Source organism: Thalassophryne amazonica, chromosome 5 (assembly GCF_902500255.1).
Source record: "Thalassophryne amazonica chromosome 5, fThaAma1.1, whole genome shotgun sequence".
In the NCBI taxonomy this organism is placed as follows: Eukaryota; Metazoa; Chordata; class Actinopteri; order Batrachoidiformes; family Batrachoididae; genus Thalassophryne; species Thalassophryne amazonica.
The window spans coordinates 130,869,838-130,893,996 of NC_047107.1; the positions used below are offsets into that span (position 1 = coordinate 130,869,838).

The window sequence follows — 24,159 nt, forward strand, 5'->3', positions numbered from 1 at the left end:
AAGGATCTGTGCGGTGGCTTACAAACGGAGAACTTGGTTTTGATGGGGAAAGAATTATAGTTGGAGCGCAAGACCAAGGACTATTAACAAATGGCTTCAAAAAAATGGCAGGAATATCACAGAATGATCAATGCCGTTTCTGTCATGCAGCTGTTGAGAGTGTAAACCACTTAGTATCAGCATGTCACATCCTCATGGCAGACGGACATTACACAAGCCGGCATAACAAGATCTGTAAGTATTTACATTGGAAAGTATGCAAGGAACTGGAGGTGGAAGTAGAGGGACACGTTTGGGAGTATGAGCCAGCACCAGTCTCATCCAATGGAAAAGTGACTGTCTTTTATGACAAAGAGATCCCAGCAGGAAGACATATCGAAAGAGGTGCAGTAAAACCTGATATTGTCATCTGGAACAAGCAAGAGAAGACAGCAAAAATTATTGATGTGACAGTCCCCAATGACTATGGCCTGAATAGAGCTGAAAGGGAGAAAATCACGAAATACCAAGACCTTAAAAATGATCTACGAATAACGTGGTCATTGAAAGAAATTGATATCATACCAGTCGTGGTGGGAGCAACAGGGCTTATGAAGAAGAACCTGAAGAAATATCTTGAGGCAATCCCTGGTCACCCAAGTGCCCATGAGGTGCAGATATCCGCAGTTAAAGGAACAGTTACCATCTTGAAGAGAGCCCTCGGATACAATGCCAATAATGATTAATGATTAGGATGTAACTGTAGACCCCAGGGTTGGGGCCCATTACACTCTGTAAAAAAAGAAATTGAAGAGAAATAAAAAAAAAAGAGAGAAACTACTACTGCTTCTCTTACTCAAGGCAGGAGAAGTAGGGCAGGAGGAAAAAGGCAGTATTTGAGGAGCAGATAAAAGCAGATTTACCCAAGAGAGAAACCATTAAGCTGCTCTGAATGTGGTAACAAATTTGCGCGCAAGAGAATTCTGAGGACATGCGTGAGAATTCATACAGGAGAGAAGGAGGTTCCTTTTGTGGCCAAAGCTCACTGTGAGCTTTGGCCACAAAAGGAACCTCCTTCGAAAAGTCTATCGCATTAAAAGAAAATGCAAAAAGAGAGAAACCATTTAGCTGCTCTGAATGCGGCAAAAGATTTGTCTGCAGAAGTAGTGTGATAACCTATATTAGACTTCATACAGGAGAGAGAACATTTAGCTGCTCTGAATGTGGTAAACAATTCACTGAAAAGTCTAAATTAACAAAACACGTGACGCGTCATATCAGAGGAAAACTTTTCAGTTGTTTAGTTTGCAAGAAAAGTTTTCGGAAGAGAAGCAATGTTCAGAAACATGAGCATCCACACTGGAGAGACCTGACATCGGTTCAGTTTGCAGTCAAGATTTTGCAGAGACATCTTAGAAACCACAATGCAGAGACATTCAGATGCTGAAATTGTTCTGAAACAAACATAAAATCACAACTGATGAGCCATAAATATGTCCAAGACGCTGACGTCACAGCTCTCTAAACTCAGTCTCCTCTCACTCTTTTCATCCACTTGTGAAACAAGTGCTCAGAGTGATTTATATTTAAAGTCTCATGTTGTCACACACGGACACATATGATAAAAAGACTGAATAAAAACTAAAATACTGGCTCAGTACTCTGAATCAGAACAGAACAAGTTTGTCTAAGAAACAATGGAATACTGTAACCTTCTTTGATTATTGCTTGTTTTCATTTGTGAAATATGTTTTTGGTTGGAATAGTGGATTTAGACATGTGTTATTGTAAGATTTGTTACATGTTGGAAATGTAAAGATCAAGTTGGAGTCAGCTGAAATTAGTGGTACCTGTATTAGTAATTATTCAGGATGAGTATTTTACACAAGCTGGTTTCTTTATCATATGATGATACAATACGTAGTGAACATTGTCGTTTTATCCTGTGCACTCCCTTCTCTGCCCATGTCTAAGCCACATAAGTCATTGCAGGTCTTTCCAGTTATCTGACCATCAACCTTTGCTATGATTCCAAAGTTGTGCAGCAGCCGTCCTCCAGTTTTGTCCAGAGTGCTCACTGTGGGACAGGACAAGGATTGCATTTCTCTCATCCCTATTTGACCCAAACTTTGAATCTCATTTCTGTTACATACAGGTGCTGGTCATATAATTAGCATATCATGAAAAAGTTTATTTATTTCAGTAATTCCATTCAAAAAGTGAATCTTGTATATCATATTCATTCATTAAACGCAGACTGATATATTTCGAATGTTTATTTCTTTTCATTTTGATGATTATAACTGACAACTAATGAAAATCCCAAATTCAGTATCTCAGAAAATTTGAGTATTACTTAAGACCAATACAAAAAATGATTTTTAGAAATGTTGGCCAACTGAAAAGTATGAGCATGTCCAGCATTCAATATGTAGTTGGGGCTGCTTTTGCCTGAATTACTGCAGCAATGCGGCGTGGCATGGAGTGAGACTTTGATCCTGAACTTTGATCTGAACTGAACTCATGTATGTACTAAGACTTTGATCCTGAACGTTGATCTAAACTAAAATCTGGAATTAACTGAGACTTTTATTTTGAAGTGAATGAACTTGATGTTGATTTGAACCTAAACTCTGAATGAGTTTAGTTTTGACTTTTATTTCTAGTTGTGTGCCCAAACGCTCCTGCATAACCTCACCTGCCCTTTCGTTCTCCCCTGCAGTTTATCCAGTCCCAGTAGCTCCGCAAGCTTGCTTCACCTGGTCCCTGTCCTGTCTGTCTTGTCGGTGTGGTCCTTGTGGTTCCTCCTGGTTTTTGTCCTTCCACTGCGCAGCTCCCTTTTTGTTCAATAAACTCTTGTTTATATCACTCTGCCTGCCTTACTGCTCCCTGCATTTGGATCAAACATCCAAACCCAGTCCCCCAAACTGATTCCATTCAGTGTGAGTAATGAGTCATTAACAAAAGCTCACAAAAAAGTTTATTTTATTTAGCCTCATCAATTTGAATTGGTATTGAATGGAGTAAAAGCTGCAGAAAAGCCATCCCCTTAAAAAGTGTTTATCCTGAAATATTTAAATAATGTGCAGGTTAAAGTCTTTCTATAATATGATGCTGCGTTAAAAAACAGCAGCAATTGTTAGAGAGTGAAATTGTCAGGGTTTGAGTTTTGTTTGGTTTTCTGTTTTATTTTGTTTTGTTTTTTTCTGTTTGTTATTTTTGTATTTCATTGGTTTTTGTTTGCTCCCCCTCTAGCTGCCACCTTATTGTGGTGGGGGAGTTTGCGTACCCGGATGATCCTAGGAGCTATGTTGTCGGGGGCTTTGTGCTCCCTGTAGGGTCTCCCAAGGCAAACAGGTCCTAGGTGACAGGTCAGACTAAGGACAGTTCAGAACCTCCATGACCAGTAAAAGATCAAGGACCGTGACGTCGCCCGGTATGGCGGAGCCGGGGTCCCACCGTGGAGCCAGGCCTGGGGTTGGGCCTTGCGCGCGAGCGCCTGGTGGTTGGGCCTTAGCCCATGGGGCCCGGCCGGGCTCAGCCCGAAAGAGTGACGTGGGCCTGCCCTCCTGTGGGTTCACCACCTGCAGAGGGGGCCATGGGGGTCGGGCGCAGAGAGGATTGGGTGGCGGTCAAGGGCGGGTGGCCCGGCGGCCCGGTCCATGCTCACAGCCCCTGGCTGTTGGGACGTGGAATGTCACCTCACTAGGGGGGAAGGAGCCTGAGCTTGTGCGGGAGGTTGAGAGACACTGACTAGAGATAGTCGGGCTCACCTCCACGCACAGCTTGGGCTGTGGTACCCAACTCCTGGAGAGGGGCTGGATGCTTCATTTTTCTGGCGTCACCCACGGGGAGAGGCGGAGAGCTGGGGTCGCATTGCTTATTGCTCCCCAGCTCAGTCGCCAAGTGTTGGAGTTCACTCCGGTGAACGAGAGGGTCGCGTCCCTACGCCTTCGGGTCGGGGACAGGTCTCTCACCGTTGTCTCGGCCTATGGGCCGAGCGGCAGTGCAGAGTACCCGACCTTCCTGGAGTCCCTGGGAGGGGTACTAGATAGCGCTCCGACTGGGGACTCCATTGTTCTCCTGGGGGATTTCAACGCCCACGTGGGCAGTGACAGTGAGATCTGGAGGGGGGTGATCGGGAACCACGGCCTCCCGGATCTGAACCCGAGTGGTGTTCAGTTGCTGGACTTCTGTGCTAGTCACAGTTTGTCCATCACGAACACCATGTTCGAGTACAAGGGTGTCCATAAGTGCACGTGGCACCAGGACACCCTGAGCCGGAGGTCGATGATCGACTTTGTAGTCGTATCATCTGACCTTCGGCCACGTGTCTCGGACACTCGAGTGAAGAGAGGGACAGAGCTGTCGACTGATCACCACCTGGTGGTGAGTTGGATCCGCTGGGAGGATAGGAAGCCGGTAAGACCTGGCAGGCCCAAACGTATCATGAGGGTCTGCTGGGAACGACTGGCGGAACCCTCTGTCAGCGAGGTCTTCAACTCCCACCTCCGGGAGAGCTTCTCCAAGATCCTGGGGGGATCTATCGGTCGGCCTCGAAGAGATTCTGGCAAACCGTCCGACGCCTCAGGAGGCGGAAGCAGCTCTCCACCAGCACTGTTTACGGTGCGGGTGGGGAGCTGTTGACCCTGACTGGGGATGTTGTCGGGCGGTGGAAGGAGTACTTCGAGGATCTCCTCAATCCCATTGTCATGTCTTCCGAAGAGGAAGCAGAGACTGGGGACTCGGAGGCGGACTCATCCATTACCCAGGCCGAAGTCACCGAGGTGGTTAGCAAGCTCCTCGGTGGCAAGGCTCCTGGGGTGGATGAAATCCGTCCTGAGTACCTTAAGTCTCTGGATGTTGTGGGGCTGTCCTGGCTGACACGCCTCTGCAACATCGCGTGGCTATCGGGGACAGTGCCAATGGATTGGCAGACCGGGGTGGTGGTCCCTCTGTTTAAGAAGGGGGACCGGATGGTGTGTTCCAACTATAGGGGGTTGCTTGAGGGTTCATGGGAGTTCGCCCCAACCAGTCCACATGTGCTTTGTGGATCTGGAGAAGGCGTTCGACCGTGTCCCTTGGGGCACCCTGTGGGGAGTACTCCGGGAGTACGGGGTCCGGGGTCCGTTGCTAAGGGCTATCCGGTCCCTGTACAACCGCAGCAGGAGCTTGGTTCGCACTGTTGGCTTCATCAAATCAGGACATTCAGCGTGCACTGGGGTGGTTTGCAGCCAAGTGTGAAGCGTCCGGGATGAAAATCAGTACCTCCAAATCCGAGGCCATGGTTCTCGACTGGAAAAAGGTGCTTTGCCCTCTTCAGGTCGGTGGAGTGTCCTTGCCTCAAGTGGAGGAGTTTAAGTATCTCGGGGTCTTGTTCACAAGTGAGGGACGGATGGAGCGTGAGATCCCGAGTGACCGAGCTCCTCACCCTATCTCTAAGGGAGCGCCCAGCCACCCTGCAGAGGAAACTCATCTCGACCGCTTGTACTCGCGATCTCGTTCTTTCGGTCATGAGCCAAATCTCATGACCATAGGTGAGGGTCGGAACGTAGATTGATCGGTAAATCGAGAGCTTTGCTCCCCTACTCAGCTCTCTCTTCACCACAACAGTCTGATACAGTGACCGCATCACTGCAGATGCTGCACTGATCCGTCTGTTGATCTCACACTCCATCCATCCCTCGCTCGTGAACAAGGCCCTGAGATACTTAAACTCCTCCACTTGAGGCAAGGACACTCCACCGACCTGAAGAGGGCAAGGCACCTTTTTCCGGTGGAGAACCATGGCCTCGGATTTGGAGGTACTGATTTTCATCCCGGACGCTTCACACTTGGCTGCAAACCACCCCAGTGCATGCTGAATGTCCTGATTTGATGAAGCCAACAGAACCACATCGTCCGCAAACAGCAGAGATGAGATTCTGTGGTTCCCAAACCGGACCCCCTCTACACCCTGACTGTGCATAGAAATTCAATCAATCAATCAATCAATTTTTTTATATAGCGCCAAATCACAACAAACAGTTGCCCCAAGGCGCTTCACATTGCAAGGCAAGGCCATACAATAATTATGTGAAACCCCAACGGTCAAAACGACCCCCTGTGAGCAAGCACTTGGCTACAGTGGGAAGGAAAAACTCCCTTTTAACAGGAAGAAACCTCCAGCAGAACCAGGCTCAGGGAGGGGCAGTCTTCTGCTGGGACTGGTTGGGGCTGAGGGAGAGAACCAGGAAAAAGACATCCTGTGGAGGGGAGCAGAGATCGATCACTAATGATTAAATGCAGAGTGGTGCATACAGAGCAAAAAGAGAAAGAAACAGTGCATCATGGGAACCCCCCAGCAGTCTACGTCTATAGCAGCATAACTAAGGGATGGTTCAGGGTCACCTGATCCAGCCCTAACTATAAGCTTTAGCAAAAAGGAAAGTTTTAAGCCTAATCTTAAAAGTAGAGAGGGTGTCTGTCTCCCTGATCTGAATTGGGAGCTGGTTCCACAGGAGAGGAGCCTGAAAGCTGAAGGCTCTGCCTCCCATTCTACTCTTACAAACCCTAGGAACTACAAGTAAGCCTGCAGTCTGAGAGCGAAGCGCTCAATTGGGGTGATATGGTACTACGAGGTCCCTAAGATAAGATGGGACCTGATTATTCAAAACCTTATAAGTAAGAAGAAGAATTTTAAATTCTATTCTAGAATTAACAGGAAGCCAATGAAGAGAGGCCAGTATGGGTGAGATATGCTCTCTCCTTCTAGTCCCCGTCAGTACTCTAGCTGCAGCATTTTGAATTAACTGAAGGCTTTTTAGGGAACTTTTAGGACAACCTGATAATAATGAATTACAATAGTCCAGCCTAGAGGAAACAAATGCATGAATTAGTTTTTCAGCATCACTCTGAGACAAGACCTTTCTGATTTTAGAGGTATTGCGTAAATGCAAAAAAGCAGTCCTACATATTTGTTTAATATGCGCTTTGAATGACATATCCTGATCAAAAATGACTCCAAGATTTCTCACAGTATTACTAGAGGTCAGGGTAATGCCATCCAGAGTAAGGATCTGGTTAGACACCATGTTTCTAAGATTTGTGGGGCCAAGTACAATAACTTCAGTTTTATCTGAGTTTAAAAGCAGGAAATTAGAGGTCATCCATGTCTTTATGTCTGTAAGACAATCCTGCAGTTTAGCTAATTGGTGTGTGTCCTCTGGCTTCATGGATAGATAAAGCTGGGTATCATCTGCGTAACAATGAAAATTTAAGCAATACCGTCTAATAATACTGCCTAAGGGAAGCATGTATAAAGTGAATAAAATTGGTCCTAGCACAGAACCTTGTGGAACTCCATAATTAACTTTAGTCTGTGAAGAAGATTCCCCATTTACATGAACAAATTGTAATCTATTAGACAAATATGATTCAAACCACCGCAGTGCAGTGCCTTTAATACCTATGGCATGCTCTAATCTCTGTAATAAAAGTTTATGGTCAACAGTATCAAAAGCAGCACTGAGGTCTAACAGAACAAGCACAGAGATGAGTCTACTGTCCGAGGCCATAAGAAGATCATTTGTAACCTTCACTAATGCTGTTTCTGTACTATGATGAATTCTAAAACCTGACTGAAACTCTTCAAATAGACCATTCCTCTGCAGATGATCAGTTAGCTGTTTTACAACTACCCTTTCAAGAATTTTTGAGAGAAAAGGAAGGTTGGAGATTGGCCTATAATTAGCTAAGATAGCTGGGTCAAGTGATGGCTTTTTAAGTAATGGTTTAATTACTGCCACCTTAAAAGCCTGTGGTACATAGCCAACTAATAAAGATAGATTGATCATATTTAAGATCGAAGCATTAAATAATGGTAGGGCTTCCTTGAGCAGCCTGGTAGGAATGGGGTCTAATAAACATGTTGATGGTTTGGATGAAGTAACTAATGAAAATAACTCAGACAGAACAATCGGAGAGAAAGTCTAACCAAATACCGGCATCACTGAAAGCAGCCAAAGATAACGATACGTCTTTGGGATGGTTATGAGTAATTTTTTCTCTAATAGTTAAAATTTTGTTAGCAAAGAAAGTCATGAAGTCATTACTAGTTAAAGTTAATGGAATACTCAGCTCAATAGAGCTCTGACTCTTTGTCAGCCTGGCTACAGTGCTGAAAAGAAACCTGGGGTTGTTCTTATTTTCTTCAATTAGTGATGAGTAGAAAGATGTCCTAGCTTTACGGAGGGCTTTTTTATAGAGCAACAGACTCTTTTTCCAGGCTAAGTGAAGATCTTCTAAATTAGTGAGACGCCATTTCCTCTCCAACTTACGGGTTATCTGCTTTAAGCTACAAGTTTGTGAGTTATACCACGGAGTCAGGCACTTCTGATTTAAAGCTCTCTTTTTTAGAGGAGCTACAGCATCCAAAGTTGTCTTCAATGAGGATGTAAAACTATTGACGAGATACTCTATCTCACTTACAGAGTTTAGGTAGCTACTCTGCACTGTGTTGGTATATGGCATTAGAGAACATAATGAAGGAATCATATCCTTAAACCTAGTTACAGCGCTTTCTGAAAGACTTCTAGTGTAATGAAACTTATTCCCCACTGCTGGGTAGTCCATCAGAGTAAATGTAAATGTTATTAAGAAATGATCAGACAGAAGGGAGTTTTCAGGGAATACTGTTAAGTCTTCTATTTCCATACCATAAGTCAGAACAAGATCTAAGATATGATTAAAGTGGTGGGTGGACTCATTTACTTTTTGAGCAAAGCCAATAGAGTCTAATAATAGATTAAATGCAGTGTTGAGGCTGTCATTCTCAGCATCTGTGTGGATGTTAAAATCACCCACTATAATTATCTTATCTGAGCTAAGCACTAAGTCAGACAAAAGGTCTGAAAATTCACAGAGAAACTCACAGTAACGACCAGGTGGACGATAGATAATAACAAATAAAACTGGTTTTTGGGACTTCCAATTTGGATGGACAAGACTAAGAGTCAAGCTTTCAAATGAATTAAAGCTCTGTCTGGGTTTTTGATTAATTAATAAGCTGGAATGGAAGATTGCTGCTAATCCTCCGCCCCGGCCCGTGCTACGAGCATTCTGACAGTTAGTGTGACTCGGGGGTGTTGACTCATTTAAACTAACATATTCATCCTGCTGTAACCAGGTTTCTGTAAGGCAGAATAAATCAATATGTTGATCAATTATTATATCATTTACCAACAGGGACTTAGAAGAGAGAGACCTAATGTTTAATAGACCACATTTAACTGTTTTAGTCTGTGGTGCAGTTGAAGGTGCTATATTATTTTTTCTTTTTGAATTTTTATGCTTAAATAGATTTTTGCTGGTTATTGGTAGTCTGGGAGCAGGCACCGTCTCTACGGGGATGGGGTAATGAGGGGATGGCAGGGGGAGAGAAGCTGCAGAGAGGTGTGTAAGACTCCAACTCTGCTTCCTGGTCCCAACCCTGGATAGTCACGGTTTGGAGGATTTAAGAAAATTGGTCAGATTTCTAGAAATGAGAGCTGCTCCATCCAAAGTGGGATGGATGCCGTCTCTCCTAACAAGACCAGGTTTTCCCCAGAAGCTTTGCCAATTATCTATGAAGCCCACCTCATTTTTTGGACACCACTCAGACAGCCAGCAATTCAAGGAGAACATGCGGCTAGACATGTCACTCCCGGTCTGATTGGGGAGGGGCCCAGAGAAAACTACAGAGTCCGACATTGTTTTTGCAAACTTACACACCGATTTAATGTTAATTTTAGTGACCTCCGATTGGCGTAACCGGGTGTCATTACTGCCGACGTGAATTACAATCTTACCAAATTTACGCTTAGCCTTAGCCAGCAGTTTCAAATTTCCTTCAGTGTCGCCTGCTCTGGCCCCCGGAAGACAATTGACTATGGTTGCTGGTGTCGCTAACTTCACATTTCGCAAAACGGAGTCGCCAATAACTAGAGTTTGATCCTCGGCGGGTGTGTCGTCGAGTGGGGAAAAACAGTTAGAGATGTGAACGGGTTGGCGGTGTACACGGGGCTTCTGTTTAGGGCTACGCTTCCTCCTCACAGTCACCCAGTCGGCCTGCTTTCCCGGCTGCTCGGGATCTGCCAGGGGGTAACTAACGGCGGCTAAGCTACCTTGGTCCGCACCGACTACAGGGGCCTGGCTAGCTGTAGAATTTTCCACGGTGCGGAGCCGAGTCTCCAATTCGCCCAGCCTGGCCTCCAAAGCTACGAATAAGCTACACTTATTACAAGTACCGTTACTGCTAAAGGAGGCCGAGGAATAACTAAACATTTCACACCCAGAGCAGAAAAGTGCAGGAGAGACAGGAGAAGCCGCCATGCTAAATCGGCTAAGAGCTAGTAGCTACGCTAAGCTAGCGGATTCCTAAAAACACGCAAAGTGAATAATGTGTAAATAATTTAGAGGTGATTCAGCAGAAGGAGTGCTTTAGTTAAGGCACGTAAAGATTACACTGGGAAACAAATCGTAATCTAGATAACTAGATCAATCTAACTGCGCAGATTAAACAGCTAACAGATACAGAAAAACACCGCTGTGCTCCGGAACAGGAAGTGATACAATACCGCAGTGAGAGCCAACCACCAGTAGAGGCAAGCAAATTCTGTCCATAAAGGTAATGAACAGAACCGGTGACAAAGGGCAGCCCTGGAGGAGGCCAACGTGCACTGGAAACAGTTTTGACTTACTACCGGCAATGCGAACCAACCTCCTGCTGCGGTCATACAGGGACCGGATAGCCCTTAGCAAAGGACCACGGACCCCATACTCCCGGAGCACCCCCCCACAGGGTGCCCCGAGGGACACGGTCGAACCCCTTCTCCAGATCCACAAAGCACATGTGGACTGGTTGGGGCGAACTCCCATGAACCCTCAAGCACCCGATGGAGGGTGTGGAGCTGGTCCAGTGTGCCGCGACCAGGACGAAAACCACACTACTCCTCCTAAATCCGAGGTTGAATCGGTCGAATTCTCCTCTCCAGTACTCTGGAATAGACCTTACCAGGGAGGCTGAGGAGTGTGATCCCCCTATAGTTGGAACACACCCTCCGGTCCCCCTTCTTAAACAGAGGGACCACCACCCCAGTCTGCCAACCCAGAGGCACTGTCCCCGACCGCCACACAATGTTTCAGAGGTATGTCAACCAAGACAGTCCCACAACATCCAGAGACTTAAGGTACTCAGGACGGATTTCATCCACCCCAGTAGCCTTACCACCTCGGTGACTTAGGCCTGGGTGATGGATGAGTCCGCCTCTGAGTCCCCAGTCTCTGCTTCCTGTTCGGAAGACGTGACGATGGGATTGAGGAGATCCTCGAAGTATTCCTTCCACCGCCCGACAACATCCCCAGTCAGGGTCAACAGCTCCCCACCCACACTGTAGACAGTGCTGGTGGAGAGCTGCTTCCGCCTCCTGAGGCGTCGGACGGTTTGCCAGAATTTCTTCGAGGCTGACCGATAGTCTTCCTCCATGGCCTCCCCGAACTCCTCCCAGACCCGTGTTTTTGCCTCTGCGACCGCACGGGCTGCAGCATGCTTGGCCTGCCGGTACCTGTCAGCTGCCTCCGGGGTCCCACTTACCAACAACCATTCCTTACTTCCGGCATCCACCACCGGGTTCGGGGATTGCCGCCATGACAAGCACCATAGACCTTGTGACCACAGCTATGAGTGGCCGCATGGACAGTAGAGGTGGAGAACATGGTCCATTTGGAATCCATGTCTCCAACCTCCCCCGGGATCTGGGAGAAGCTCTCCCAGAGGTGGGAGTTGAAGACATCGCTGACACAGGGTTCCGCCAGTCGTTCCCAGCAGACCCTCATGATACATTTGGACCTGCCAGGTCTGACCGGCTTCCTCCCCTCCCAGCGGCTCCAACTCAACATCCAGATGGTGATTGGTCAACAGCTCAGCCCCTCTCTTCACTTGAGTGTCCGAGACACGTGGCAGAAGGTCAGATGATACGACTACAAAGTCGATCATCGACCTCCGGGTCAGGGTGTCCTGGTGTCATGTGCACCTATGGACACCCTTGTGCTCGAACATGGTGTTCATGATGGACAAACTATGTTTGTGTCTAAATATCACTGTGCTCGATGTCTCGATGATGTCACAGGTGTGGCGACTGTTGCCTTTCTTTCCTCTGTCCTTTTCTTTGTGTCTCTTGTATTTAGCTTGTTCACGTCATTTAATTCCTTTCTTTCTTACTTTTTCCACTTTATTTAACTGATCTCTTCCTTTCCTGGAAAGTTTAACTCTGTCCAGCTCCTTTTTCTGTCCTTTGAGCATAAGCCCAACTCTGATTTACCACCCCACCCCCCACCCCCACCCTCAAAAATTGTGTACTATCAGAGGTCAGCAATAATGATCTCATTCATTCTACCTAATTAATGTTATTTCTAACTGATCCCATCCTCATCGGTCATTTTCACTGTGCGGCACAGTGGCTTAGTGGTTAGCACTGGTGCTTCACAGCAACAAGGATGTGGAATCATTTCTCGTCCTTTCGGTGTGGAATTTGCATGTTCTGCCCATGTCTGTGTGGGTTTTTTCCAGTTTCCTCCCACAATTTCAATTTATTTTCATTTATATAGCGTCAAATCACAACAAAGTTGCCTCAAGGTGCGTCACAGAAGTGAGGTCAAACCTTACCAACAGGTGACAGTGATAAGAAAAAACTCAAAGTCACTTCTCAAAGTTCTCTTTTTAAGAAATAAAGTTCACTGTTCAGTAATTGTTCATAGTTTATAAGTTGTACCCAAAAGTTGGAGGTCAAGTGCTGTGTGTGGTAACGCAGTTCCAGTTAAGCAGGACTTGATATGGCTGGGTTCTCAGTGGTTTGATATCAGAGTTCATGCAGTTCTTAGGGAGAGTTCTTGCCACAGTTCTTTATCATAGCACAGTCACAAACAGGAACAAGTAAGAATGGGATCTCACTGAGACGAGGGGAATTTTACTGGCGTGAAGTCAAGACGCACTCTATGTCGAGAGCCGAGGAGTTCCCAAAGTGACGTAGCTGTGCAGATAGTCAGAGCTAGGATCCAGGTCTGCTTGGGAGCTGTCCTGGAATCATCTGGAACACCAGGAAAAGACAGTTCACTCTAATACGGGAATTAGAAGGGGAGGCCAGCATTAACTGAGCATAAGCTGCAGGAACCTTCAGCGTCTTGAGCACACAGCTGGAAGACGTAGTTATGGTCCCAGGCCAGCGGTCAAGTTTGGTCCTCCTGGTATCTGTCTGGATCATGGAACGAGGCTCTGAAAGCTGGCGAGACAAAAACAAGGAAAGCAAGGTGACAAACAAAAAACGAACGACAAGTCTCTGGCACTTCATGAACAGAAAGTCAGGGTTTAAATAGTCTTTCAGTAATCAGTCACTCATCTGATCCAGGTCTGAAAACAAAACTGAGGGTGCCATCTGGTGGAGAAATAAACACATGACACTGGTAAAACAGAGTAAAAACCAGAGTCTAGGGGAAATTCTGACATTAGAGGGATGGTTAGTGGACACACATCGAAGGACATTCTCGAGGTCCTGGTTGGTTCTCTCTGTCTGACTGTTCATCTCTGGATGGAAGCCAAAAGACAGGCTGACAGAAGCACCCAGGGCATCACAGAAAGATTTCAACACCTGGGAGGTGAACTGCAGATGGACCGTATCCTGTGGGCTATGTCCTCGACTCCTGGAGTTCCTGGCGTGTGGCATGCTTGGTGCCTTTCTCCGTTGAGGATGTTGAGGATTTATTCATTTTTGGTCTCATGGTAGCAGGGCTGGTACTTTTTGGTTTATGTGCTGCCCTGATCTACCGGAAAATTGGCAAGACGGTGGCATCAAGAACCATGGGCCCTCGCTTGTCCGTCATGATTAATGAGGTTGACAAGGCAGTGCATTCTCAGACTGCGTTGACTCTTGAACTCAGACGCAAATTAGATGACACCTTGGAGCTGATGTGTGCCTTGCAGTTGAAGCTGAAGGTTTCAGAGGCCGGTGAATATTCTTAATTCATAATTGGGATTTGGCTGTGCGAGTGAAACTGTAAAAAGTGTTTTTCACTGCTCGGCTGCAACACTACAGGCTATCTAGCATCAAGGTCAGTTGCCCGCTGTTTACCTCCAGAGGAATTTATCCAGGCTCTGGTGAGATTATTCGGCTCCATTTTTATCTCAACCCACAAGGACAATAAACTGACCGACTTACACATTGACCGAAGCATGCTCCAGTTTTCTCCTCTTACCTCTTGTCCTGCCCCTCCCTCCCTGTGGCAGGCCTCCATCTTCCCAAGCTAGTCAGGCGGTGCGACTTGACAGTTGCAGTGGCTACAAACACACTCACATCGCCTCAATTGGGAAACGGACTGTTTCAAGTTTAGTGCACATAAACAATGTCAAATGTATATGTGTTGTCCTAATTCTGATGTGTGCCATTATTACTGTAAACAAGTAATAATTGTAGATCAATTGCTGTTGTATGTGGAATGTGAGTGCGGAAATCTCGTTGTTGTAATGACAATGATAATAAAAGCTATCTAGCTATCGATCTATGTCCTGGGAGATGCCATGCAGCTGGAGGACATGGTGAACCAGGAGGTCAGCAGTCTCCTTGGCTGAAGGAAACTTTTCCAGGGGCACAAAGTGCCGTAGAAAAATGGTCAACAATAGTTAGAACCACTGTCTTTTGTTGGAAGGCCAGGGGTCCTGTGATGAAATCCATCCCGATGTGGGATTAAGGACGGCCTGGAAGTGGGAGCGGCTGGAGCATGCCAGTGGGGGTTGATGAAGAGATTTTCCTCGGGCAAAAACTGTAAATGGTAAATGGACTGCATTTTATATAATGCTTTTCCATCTGCATCAGACGCTCAAAGCGCTTTACAATTATGCCTCACATTCATCCCGATGTCAGGGTGCTGCCATACAAGGCGCTCACTGGGGACATCTGCCTGGCTAATTGGCCACCAATAGCGCCGGGGGATGAGATTAACAATTTTGTGGATTCTGGGATGGCATGCCAATTTGGAGGTGTGATAGAATTGTATGACAGCTGAACGGGCCTCGGGAGGCATGAAGATACGGCCAGGAGGTCCCCCGCCGGGATCTGGATGGCGACTCAGGGCCTCTTGGACTTTCTTATCTACTTTCCAGGTTAGAGCCCCCACAACCATGTACTGGAGAATGATGGAACCCGGGTTTTCAAGAGTTGTGGTGGTCAAGGGCTGGAACATCTGGGACAGAGCATCCAGTTTTCCATTTTGTTTACCTGGGCGGAAAGTAATGGTGATCTTGAACAGGGCGAAAAACAATGCGCTCCTGGCCTGTTGGGGGTTTAACCGCTTTGCTGTTCTGATGTATTCTAGATTTTTATGGTCTGTCAATACTACAGACGGGACTGCACCTCCTCCAGCAATGCCTCTATACTGTCAGGGCTTCTTTGACTGCTAAGAACACCTTATTGCCTATATCATAGTTCTTTTCGGCTGACATTAGGCACTGGAAGAAGAAGGCACAGGGATGCATCCGATTGTCTTCCGTGGTTTTCTGGGAAAACACTGCACCCACCCTTACCTCTGAAGCATCAACCGACACAAAAACTGTTTCTCATGGTCAGGTTGTGTGAGTATGGGTGCAGTGGAAAAGCAATGTGTGGAATGCATTGTCAGTGGCTGGTGTCCAATGGTAGGAGACATTTGGAGAGGTTGAAGCGGTGAGTGGAGCTGCGACCTGACTATACCCACGGATACACTGTCGATAAAAATGGGCAAACCCCAAGAATTGCTGTAATTGCTTATGGGTTAATTGGTTAAAAGTGAACTGGTTATGGTTGGTTAATTAATAATTGGTTACGGGCGACAGCGGTTACCTTGGCTGGGTCTGGTTTGATGCGATTTGGTGTTATGATAAACCTGAGGAAGGAGGCGGTTTCTGGATTAAATTCACACTTTTCAGCCTTCATAAAAAGCTGGTTCTTGAGGAGACGCTGGAGGACTTGGCGTACATGACGGGTGTGTGACTCGGAATCAGGCAAGGAGATCAGTATGCCATCTAGACAGATGAACATGAACTGGTTTAAGAAGTCCCGGAGGACATCATTGACAAGGGCCTGGAATGTTCTAGGGGCATTTGTCAGGCTGAAAGGCATAACCAGATACTTGAAATAACCGATTGGGGTGTTGAATTCTGTTTTCAACAGCCCAAAGAGGAGGTTTATGGATGTGCTGGGGGAGGACATGTAGGTGGTTGGTGGGACAGAGGTAGATAGAGAGGACAGGGTGAGACTGAGATGACTGATCTGCTGTGGTGAAGAAAGGAAGCCACAAATTAAGTCATTGTTCACTAAAAACATTGCTAACTTATGTGCATGATATCATATTTCACCACCTGAATTTTTTAACTCCTTGTACTTTTTACAAATGGTTTTATTTGTCTTTTCAGTCTGATATCTTTTCTGTTTCCCAGCTCGTCTTTTCCACTGAATCTTACTTTGTGTAAAACCCTACTTTGTCATTTGTGTAAATTTGTCCATTTTTATCATTTCAAAAACTAAACTGCAATATTTTAACTTTTCTGTCAAATTTGTTGTCAGTTTGTGAACAAAGTCGTGTGTTAGAGTGTCCAGCTGAAAAGATCTGGAAAAAGTCCAGATTGAAAACGCATTTGTTTTCTCTTTTATATGATTACCATATTGTATTATTATGCTTTTTATTATTATTATTTTCTTTTTTTTTTTTTTTACTTTTGTTACTCTTTTATTGTGCTTTTAATCTTTTAATTCTGCTCTTTGAGCTTTTGGTCCATTTTGTTTTGTTCTTGGAGCTGTTTTCTGTGAAGAGTCTTGAGGCGACGCTGTCGTGATTTGGCGCTCTGTAAGTAGCCCAGTCAAAATAAGGTTTGACCCGGACAAAATTGCAATAGAATTTATTTTACTTCCATGTATTTGTTTTAGTGCCTCATATAAACATACTAAAAGTTCATGAAAATCCGAGTGGTGGAAAGGTGCCTAATTTGCATATTTCAAAATGGCCACTAAGTACATCTATTTGGTCCCCTAACTTTACTTCTAGGCCACATAGAGACATGATCTTGGTGTCTATACCCATATTTTCAGGTATGGGGAATCCAATGGTGATGATTAAAATTCCTTCCAAATGGCAGCCATCTTGGATTTTCAATATGGCTGCCACTTTTACTATTATATACCAGTTTTCCCTATGATCAAACTTCATAGTGGATCACATAATGACATGATCATACACTCATGCCAATAAGTTAAGCATATTTTTGTGGGGTAAAATAATGCCCCTGTTTGAGGGTTTGTGGCATGTTCTACTTCAAAATATTGACCAAATTCAAAACTACACATGGTTACTTCTGTTGATAAACTTGTCTGAAAGTACATAATATTTACTATCCTACTAGCACAATGTAGCCACATTGGAGTTTTAGAATTTTTTATCACAAAATTATCAGTTAACTTTCAAAGAAAAATATATAATAATAAAATACACTGCAATATTATTAGTTGAAACTAGCATGTAACATATTGAGAATAATACATACATGTCATTTTAAACATATGTTGATACATTTTCTAGATACGCTTTAATGCATTCACATAGATCTATCAATTGCAATAATCTAGCATAAGTAGCTACATGTTCTTATACTGGTATTGGTTTGCAAAAAATAATAACATATAAAATGATCTGTTATACATGTATTAGTGCCCCTGGTTTCACCAGTTCTAGTCATCAATAGCAAGATCTGGAGTTTGTCCATTACTGCAGCTCACTCCCTTACACACGCCACAAGCCAGAGTGCACTCTATGCCATACTTTCGGCAGCTACACATAATGCCATTGCAGTCCCCACTGCACTTGCACCTAACCACATCCAGCAGTTCTTCGGGAGCAGGGGCCATGCCAGTCATTTTTGGCATAAACTGTCCGTCAACCTTTTTCCATCCCCAATTCTGAGCTTGAATGCTGGTGTTTCCTTTCCATTCCTGAACCTGATGATATACCCTAAAGCTGTGATACTTCAAAGCAGAGGCAGTTGGTGGAAGACTTTGTGGGTGCACAAACACGCTGCTAGTAGCCACTTTCTGATAGAATCTTTCTTGTCGAAGATCATTTATACTGGTATCTCTTTCCTTCCCACCATACAGTTTCACCATAGCCCTTTCACCTGCAGAGCATATGTATATCATGTGTAGATGTGTCTGAAGCAAATACATCTGCTATCTCTTTGAACTCTTTATCATCATTCATGACCTTAAGGACAGAGCCTTTGCCTAGTCCATCCCTTAGTTATGCTGCTATAGACTTAGACTGCTGGGGGGTTCCCATGATGCACTGTTTCTTTCTCTTTTTGCTCTGTATGCACCACTCTGCATTTAATCATTAGTGATCGATCTCTGCTCCCCTCCACAGCATGTCTTTTTCCTGGTTCTCTCCCTCAGCCCCAACCAGTCCCAGCAGAAGACTGCCCCTCCCTGAGCCTGGTTCTGCTGGAGGTTTCTTCCTGTTAAAAGGGAGTTTTTCCTTCCCACTGTCGCCAAGTGCTTGCTCACAGGGGGTCGTTTTGACCGTTGGGGTTTTTCTGTAATTATTATATGGCCTTGTCTTACAATATAAAGCGCCTTGGGGCAACTGTTTGTTGTGATTTGGTGTTATATAAATAAAATTGATTTGATTTGATTTAGTCCAAACACTCCAGAGGTTGTATCAGAACCAAGAATGGCATGGCAAAACAGTAAGGCATTGCAAGTGTCCAGACCAATTTTCTGTTGCAGACATTTGATATTCCACACACACAAACCTTTCTTAGTTGGTTTCTTTGGCTTCTTATCTGATCAGAAGTATACATTGTGAGATTGAGGCTTGCAGTCATAGCACAATAGTACCAGTAGATCTGTGTCTTCCCCAATAACTGTTACATTGTGTTCAGTTGAAAGAGTGACTGCTGTTTGCACAATCAGCAGATCTGCATCATTATCAGCATAGTGCACATCACATCCTCTGTCTTGAAGCTGTTTCCTTATCAACTCAATCATCCTCTGTTTGTTGGTGGGATTTGCTAGGAAGTGATCTTTTCTCGAATTGCAAACCATTCCAGAGGTGAAATGCACCTCTGGTGCTGTGTGTCTGTTGTAATGTCTTTCATAAAATATTTTGTTTTTGGTCAGGGCATCTCAAGATAAGTGATGATGTGATGAGGGTAGGTGTGGGGTCATGGGTGGCCACCTGACATATTATTAAACCTCATTAGTATTATTTAGACATGAAAATATATTTTTATTTATCCATACTCAGTGTGTTAACCTTGTGAGAAGAGGCAAAAACTTTTCATGGCCTAAGAAGTGTTAGTTATACCAATACATTAGGATTTTACTATTTGTGCAACACAGCACTACTGTTTGAACAACAACAAATCTAATAAATTTTAGCATCTGCATTTGGTCCCATAACTTTACCTTGAATACAGCTAATCAATTTTTCTACATACCTAAAAACTCAGACTTTAACATCAGGATTATGTCTCTATCTGGCCTAAAATGAGGTTAAATGAAAAAAAAAAAAAAAAAAAGATTAAATGCATTTTGGTCATCACCATTGGATTCCCTAAACCTCAAAATATGGGTATAGACACCAATATCATGTTTCTGTGTGGACTAAAAGTAAAATTAGAGCCTCATTTTTTCTTTCTATTTTGTCTGGAAAAAAAAAATTATGGTGACATTTGATTTTGGCGTGTTGAGTTGCCAGGTTTGGGTATTCCCAGTGTAATTTGGTGACATTTGATTTGTCGGTGGCGTGTTGAGTTGCCAGGTTTGCTGTGACAGTAAAGCAGTTTGATTTTAAACCCAGTGTCTGGCTCCATTTTGAGCGCTGGTATTTTGCTGGTTTTGTTCCAAACTTGGTACCCAAGAGGTTGGTTTGGTTGATGTCTGGAACCAGGACTGGTCCAAATCTGTGGCGGAGAGAAGACGAATTCATGTTCGTTTTGTGACCGAGAAGACGCTCGGAGCAGAATTAGCCTCGGAGTTAGCGTTCTGCTAGCGGCTAAAGGCCTCCAGCTCGACTGGGATTGTGGCCTTTTTGCTCCTCGTCGCGTGAGTCTCACTCACACACACCCGAAAATACTCCCACTTTATATACCCGAGACATTATCGCGGAGGAAGTGGTTTTTATGTCATACTTTGTGACGCTTGTTAGCCGTGTAGCATGTAGCCAGGCTAACGGTGGTGACGTCACTACGTAACTCTCAGCGCTAGCTAGCTGATAAATAAAAGAACAAAACGTGTTTTTCTGCTTCAGACAGCATGTGTTGGATCGCAGTTTTACTTGTTTAGTTACGGACTTGTTTGTAAATAACTGATTGTGTCATCCGTGTGTTACAGATATATTCATCTTTCTGTGTTTACATTGAGTTTACAAAATAAACTCAGTTTATTTAGACTAGTCCTAGTATTAAGGAGAGCATGTTGAAGTTGTTTTTACGTTTATATTGGGCTATATGTTGAACTAAAGTGGGCAATGTTACAAAAGTGTGACCATGTAAAAATAATAACCCATTTAATTCTGGTGAATTATCGTTAAGCAGTGGATATTTTGCCGGATACGGCAAACACGCACCTAGCGATATTTGACCGGATCTCCTCGCTGATTGGCTAGTTCAGATGACATCATCGTAGGGTTTATTTCAACATGGCGGAACTCTCGGCATTGACTGTTGGTGTTAATTTTTCATCTTTAAATGTCGTTTTGGGTGCCATAAAGTCGTTTGAATCGGAACAGAAAATCACCTACTGGCAGAGGGATCTCGGACTCTAAAAGCAGCTCAAAAACGTAGCATAGACGTGCCCGAAATTATTTTCACCGTGTGACAAAAATAATTTCCACCGTGCACAAAATTATTTCCACCGGCGCTTTTTGCCACGCGGTGGAAATAATTTCAGGCACGGTGGAAATTATTTTTGCCACACCGTGGAAATTATTTTTGCAGTCTTGGTAATTTTCTGTGTTGGGCGGGGATGATAAACAAAACCTGCAAATTCAAGACAGAATAAAAATGAAAATACAGAAGACCACGTCGGCACGTGTGTTTATCCTGTTTTTTTCTCTGTCAGTTTAATGTCTGCAAAACCTTCGATCAGTCCACCCCTGAAAATAGTGAATGGTAAAATATGCCAATTTTCAATAAAGAAAATCACCAGTATCGAGCTACTTTCATGAATGTGAAATAAGGAGACCTTAAACTCCGATCACCTTTAAGTTCCCACCCAACTGCTCCGTTCCGTCGTGAATAAATTTAGATGGCCGGCAAAACAACGCAAGCCGCGTATGGTGAAATATCGTCTAGTTCAACTTTGGCGGAGCTGATTTTATCACAGGTTCTGGTACTGATGACGTCATTTGAATTAGCCAATCAGATAGGAGATCTAGCAAAATATAGCTAGCTGTAAGGTTGCCGGGTCCAGCAAAATATCCACTGCCTAATCATTATTTGTTGATTTTCAATTGAACAGATTTATAGACAACAGTACAATTAAATGTGATTAATGGTGTTTTAAGATAAGATAAGTTAGAATCATGTTTTATTTTTGTAAATGTAACAAAACCGGATCTGGTTTGTTAACTATTTTAAAGTATTACATTTATTTGTGAACTTTAAAATCAGTTTGGGGTTGTAATACACCATCAAATAATATAAAGAGGTTAGAACCAGTGGTCCCTCCCCGTATGAAGACGTAGCCTCTTGGATGGGAGACTAAAATCTAATCGGCCGTTTTTCAAGCGTGTACTTGAAGGTGTTCAGTGTTGGTGCTTGTGTCACTTCCTGTGGTCGGTGTTCCAGGTGTTTGTTGACCTCATTGTCCAGTTCTGCCTCACCACCTTGTTAGCTCTCTGTTTGTTACTTCACATAGTGGCCTCTGGTGCTCTTGTTCTCTACTTCGACTTTGTAAATCCCTTTTGTGTATTTGAAAACCATCACATTCCCGTGGACCCGCCTGGACTGGAGACTCAGTAACTTTAGTGCCCTCAGGAGTTTGTCATAAGGTTCTTCCCTCAGTGTTGGTCCCAGTTTTGTGGTGCGCTGTTGTACATTCTCCAGCAGAGCAGAGTCTCTCTTGTGAGCTGGGAAGCAGACAGCATGTCTGTACTCGAGATGGGGCCAGACTAATGCAGTGAAGAGTTTGACCAATGATTTATCGCCCAAGTGTGAGTCCTAATCTGTAGTGTCCTTTATTTGCTTGTTGCTCACTGGAAGATGTTGGCGAGGGGTGCTGCTATAGTCTTTTGGAGCTCATGTAGAATTCTGGGTACATGTTGTCAGGTAGTGATGGGATGATGATACCTCAAGCAGTGTATTGATACACTACACAAACTGTGTCCACACTGTGTTGACACTGTGTTGGTCGCTCAATAGTGACCCCTGCAGTAGTTATAAAATCATTGCAGGTAAATAAAATGGGAAAAAAAGATGGAAAAGCTAACGTGCTGCAAACCCAACATCAGCCTGTGAAATAGTTAATCGCCAGTCCTCTATTTAAAATATGATCTCATCATTGCATAATTTTGTGTGTCGAGTTAAGCTGTTCATGAGAAGAGTTTAAAATTTGCTTAAAACCTTGTTTGTGTAAATGCTAAACTGAGTTGGTTTGTAAAATATAGCAAATTTAGATTTCAATTTATTAATTTATATAGCGCCAAATCACGACAAAGTCGCCCCAAGGCGCTTCACATAATTCACAACAACACAAATTAATCTAAATTCAACATTAAAAGCAAGAAAAGCACAGTTAAAAGATAAAACACAGTAGAATAAAAAATTACAAAGCAAACACAAACAGATTAAAAAATTAATGATAAGACAGTCTAAAAAAGTGGGTCTTCAGTCTTGATTTAAAAATCTCCACCATGTCAGACTGCCGAATAACAGCAGGTAGATCATTCCAAAGAGCCGGACCACGGTAGGAGAAGGCTCTATACGCCACAGACTTTTTGTTCATCCTCGGAACACACAGAAGCCCTGCGCCTTGCGAACGCAAAGGCCTCGCAGGTACATAGGGCTTAACCAAGTCCGCCAAGTAGGAAGGCGCCAGTCCATGAACAGTTTTATAAACCAGCAAAAAAACTTTAAAATCCAATCTGGCAGAAACCGGTAGCCAATGAAGGGATGCCAGAATGGGAGTAATGTGGCCAAACCTTCTACTTTGTGTCAAAATTCTGGCAGCAGCATTCTGCACCAACTGAAGTCCTCGAATGCTAGACTGCGGCAGACCAGAAAATAAAGCATTACAATAATCCAATCTAGAAGAGACAAATTCGTGAATCAGAGTCTCAGCATCAGCCATAGACAGGATGGGGCAAATCTTTGCTATATTTCTCAGATGAAAGAAAGCATTCCTCGTAATGTCCCTAATGTGGAGGTCAAAGGACAACGTAGGATCAAAGATTACCCCAAGGTTCCTCACTTTGTCAGTATGATGTATAACACATGAACCTAGGCTAAGCGCCAGCTGATCAAATTGGTGCTGATGTCTTGCTGGGACAAGAACCATCATTTCAGTCTTATCAGAGTTCAAAAGTAGAAAGTTGTCTGTAATAAAAGAAATTTGTCTGTAATAAAATTCAGAGTTAAAATTTGTAACTTATGTATGGAAATTTAACTTAAGTGTTAAAGCACATGAAATAAAAGACTAAAAATACATTTCTTTATGCATTTTTATTGCGGAACAAAAGTTTCTGAAGTGTCTTTGCTCCAAGGCGATTTCTCCTCTTACACACCAGTTCCCCTGCCTTAGAAAAAACTCTTTCACAGGGTACAGATGAAGATGGTGAGCATAAACATTTCAGTGCAAGTTGATAAAGGTGTGGATATGTTTTCTGGTTAAGGAGAAAAAGATTTACCTTATTTGGATTCAAAAGATCAAAATTATTCGACTGGGAAAACATCTTTGAATGATCCATGAAGTCAGTGGAGGTGAGAGCAAGCAAAAATCCAACAGTAAAACTCCAGCCAACAAATCCGCAACATGTCGATACAGTTTGTTTCCTTATAAACACAATTTGGCACGGTGCAGCCGAACAACACAGTTCCTGTATCGGTCACGTGATTTTTTTTCTTAAAGCGGTACGCGCACTGATACGAGG

General features: G+C 44.0%; 1 protein-coding gene across 3 annotated transcripts in view; it reads left to right on the top strand.

The window, feature by feature from the left end:
* Positions 1 to 24,159, top strand: part of LOC117511364 (gastrula zinc finger protein XlCGF57.1-like) — a 121,564-nt gene that overhangs the window by 83,830 nt on the left and 13,575 nt on the right. Inside the window, exon 1 of one of the 3 annotated variants that reach the window (XM_034171409.1) lies at positions 19,871 to 20,114. The exons of the other annotated variants lie outside the window; for them this stretch is intronic. The gene's annotated coding sequence lies outside the window, so the exon portion shown is untranslated. Of the gene's footprint in view, positions 1 to 19,870; positions 20,115 to 24,159 lie in introns of those variants that run through there. 3 annotated transcript variants of the gene reach the window in all.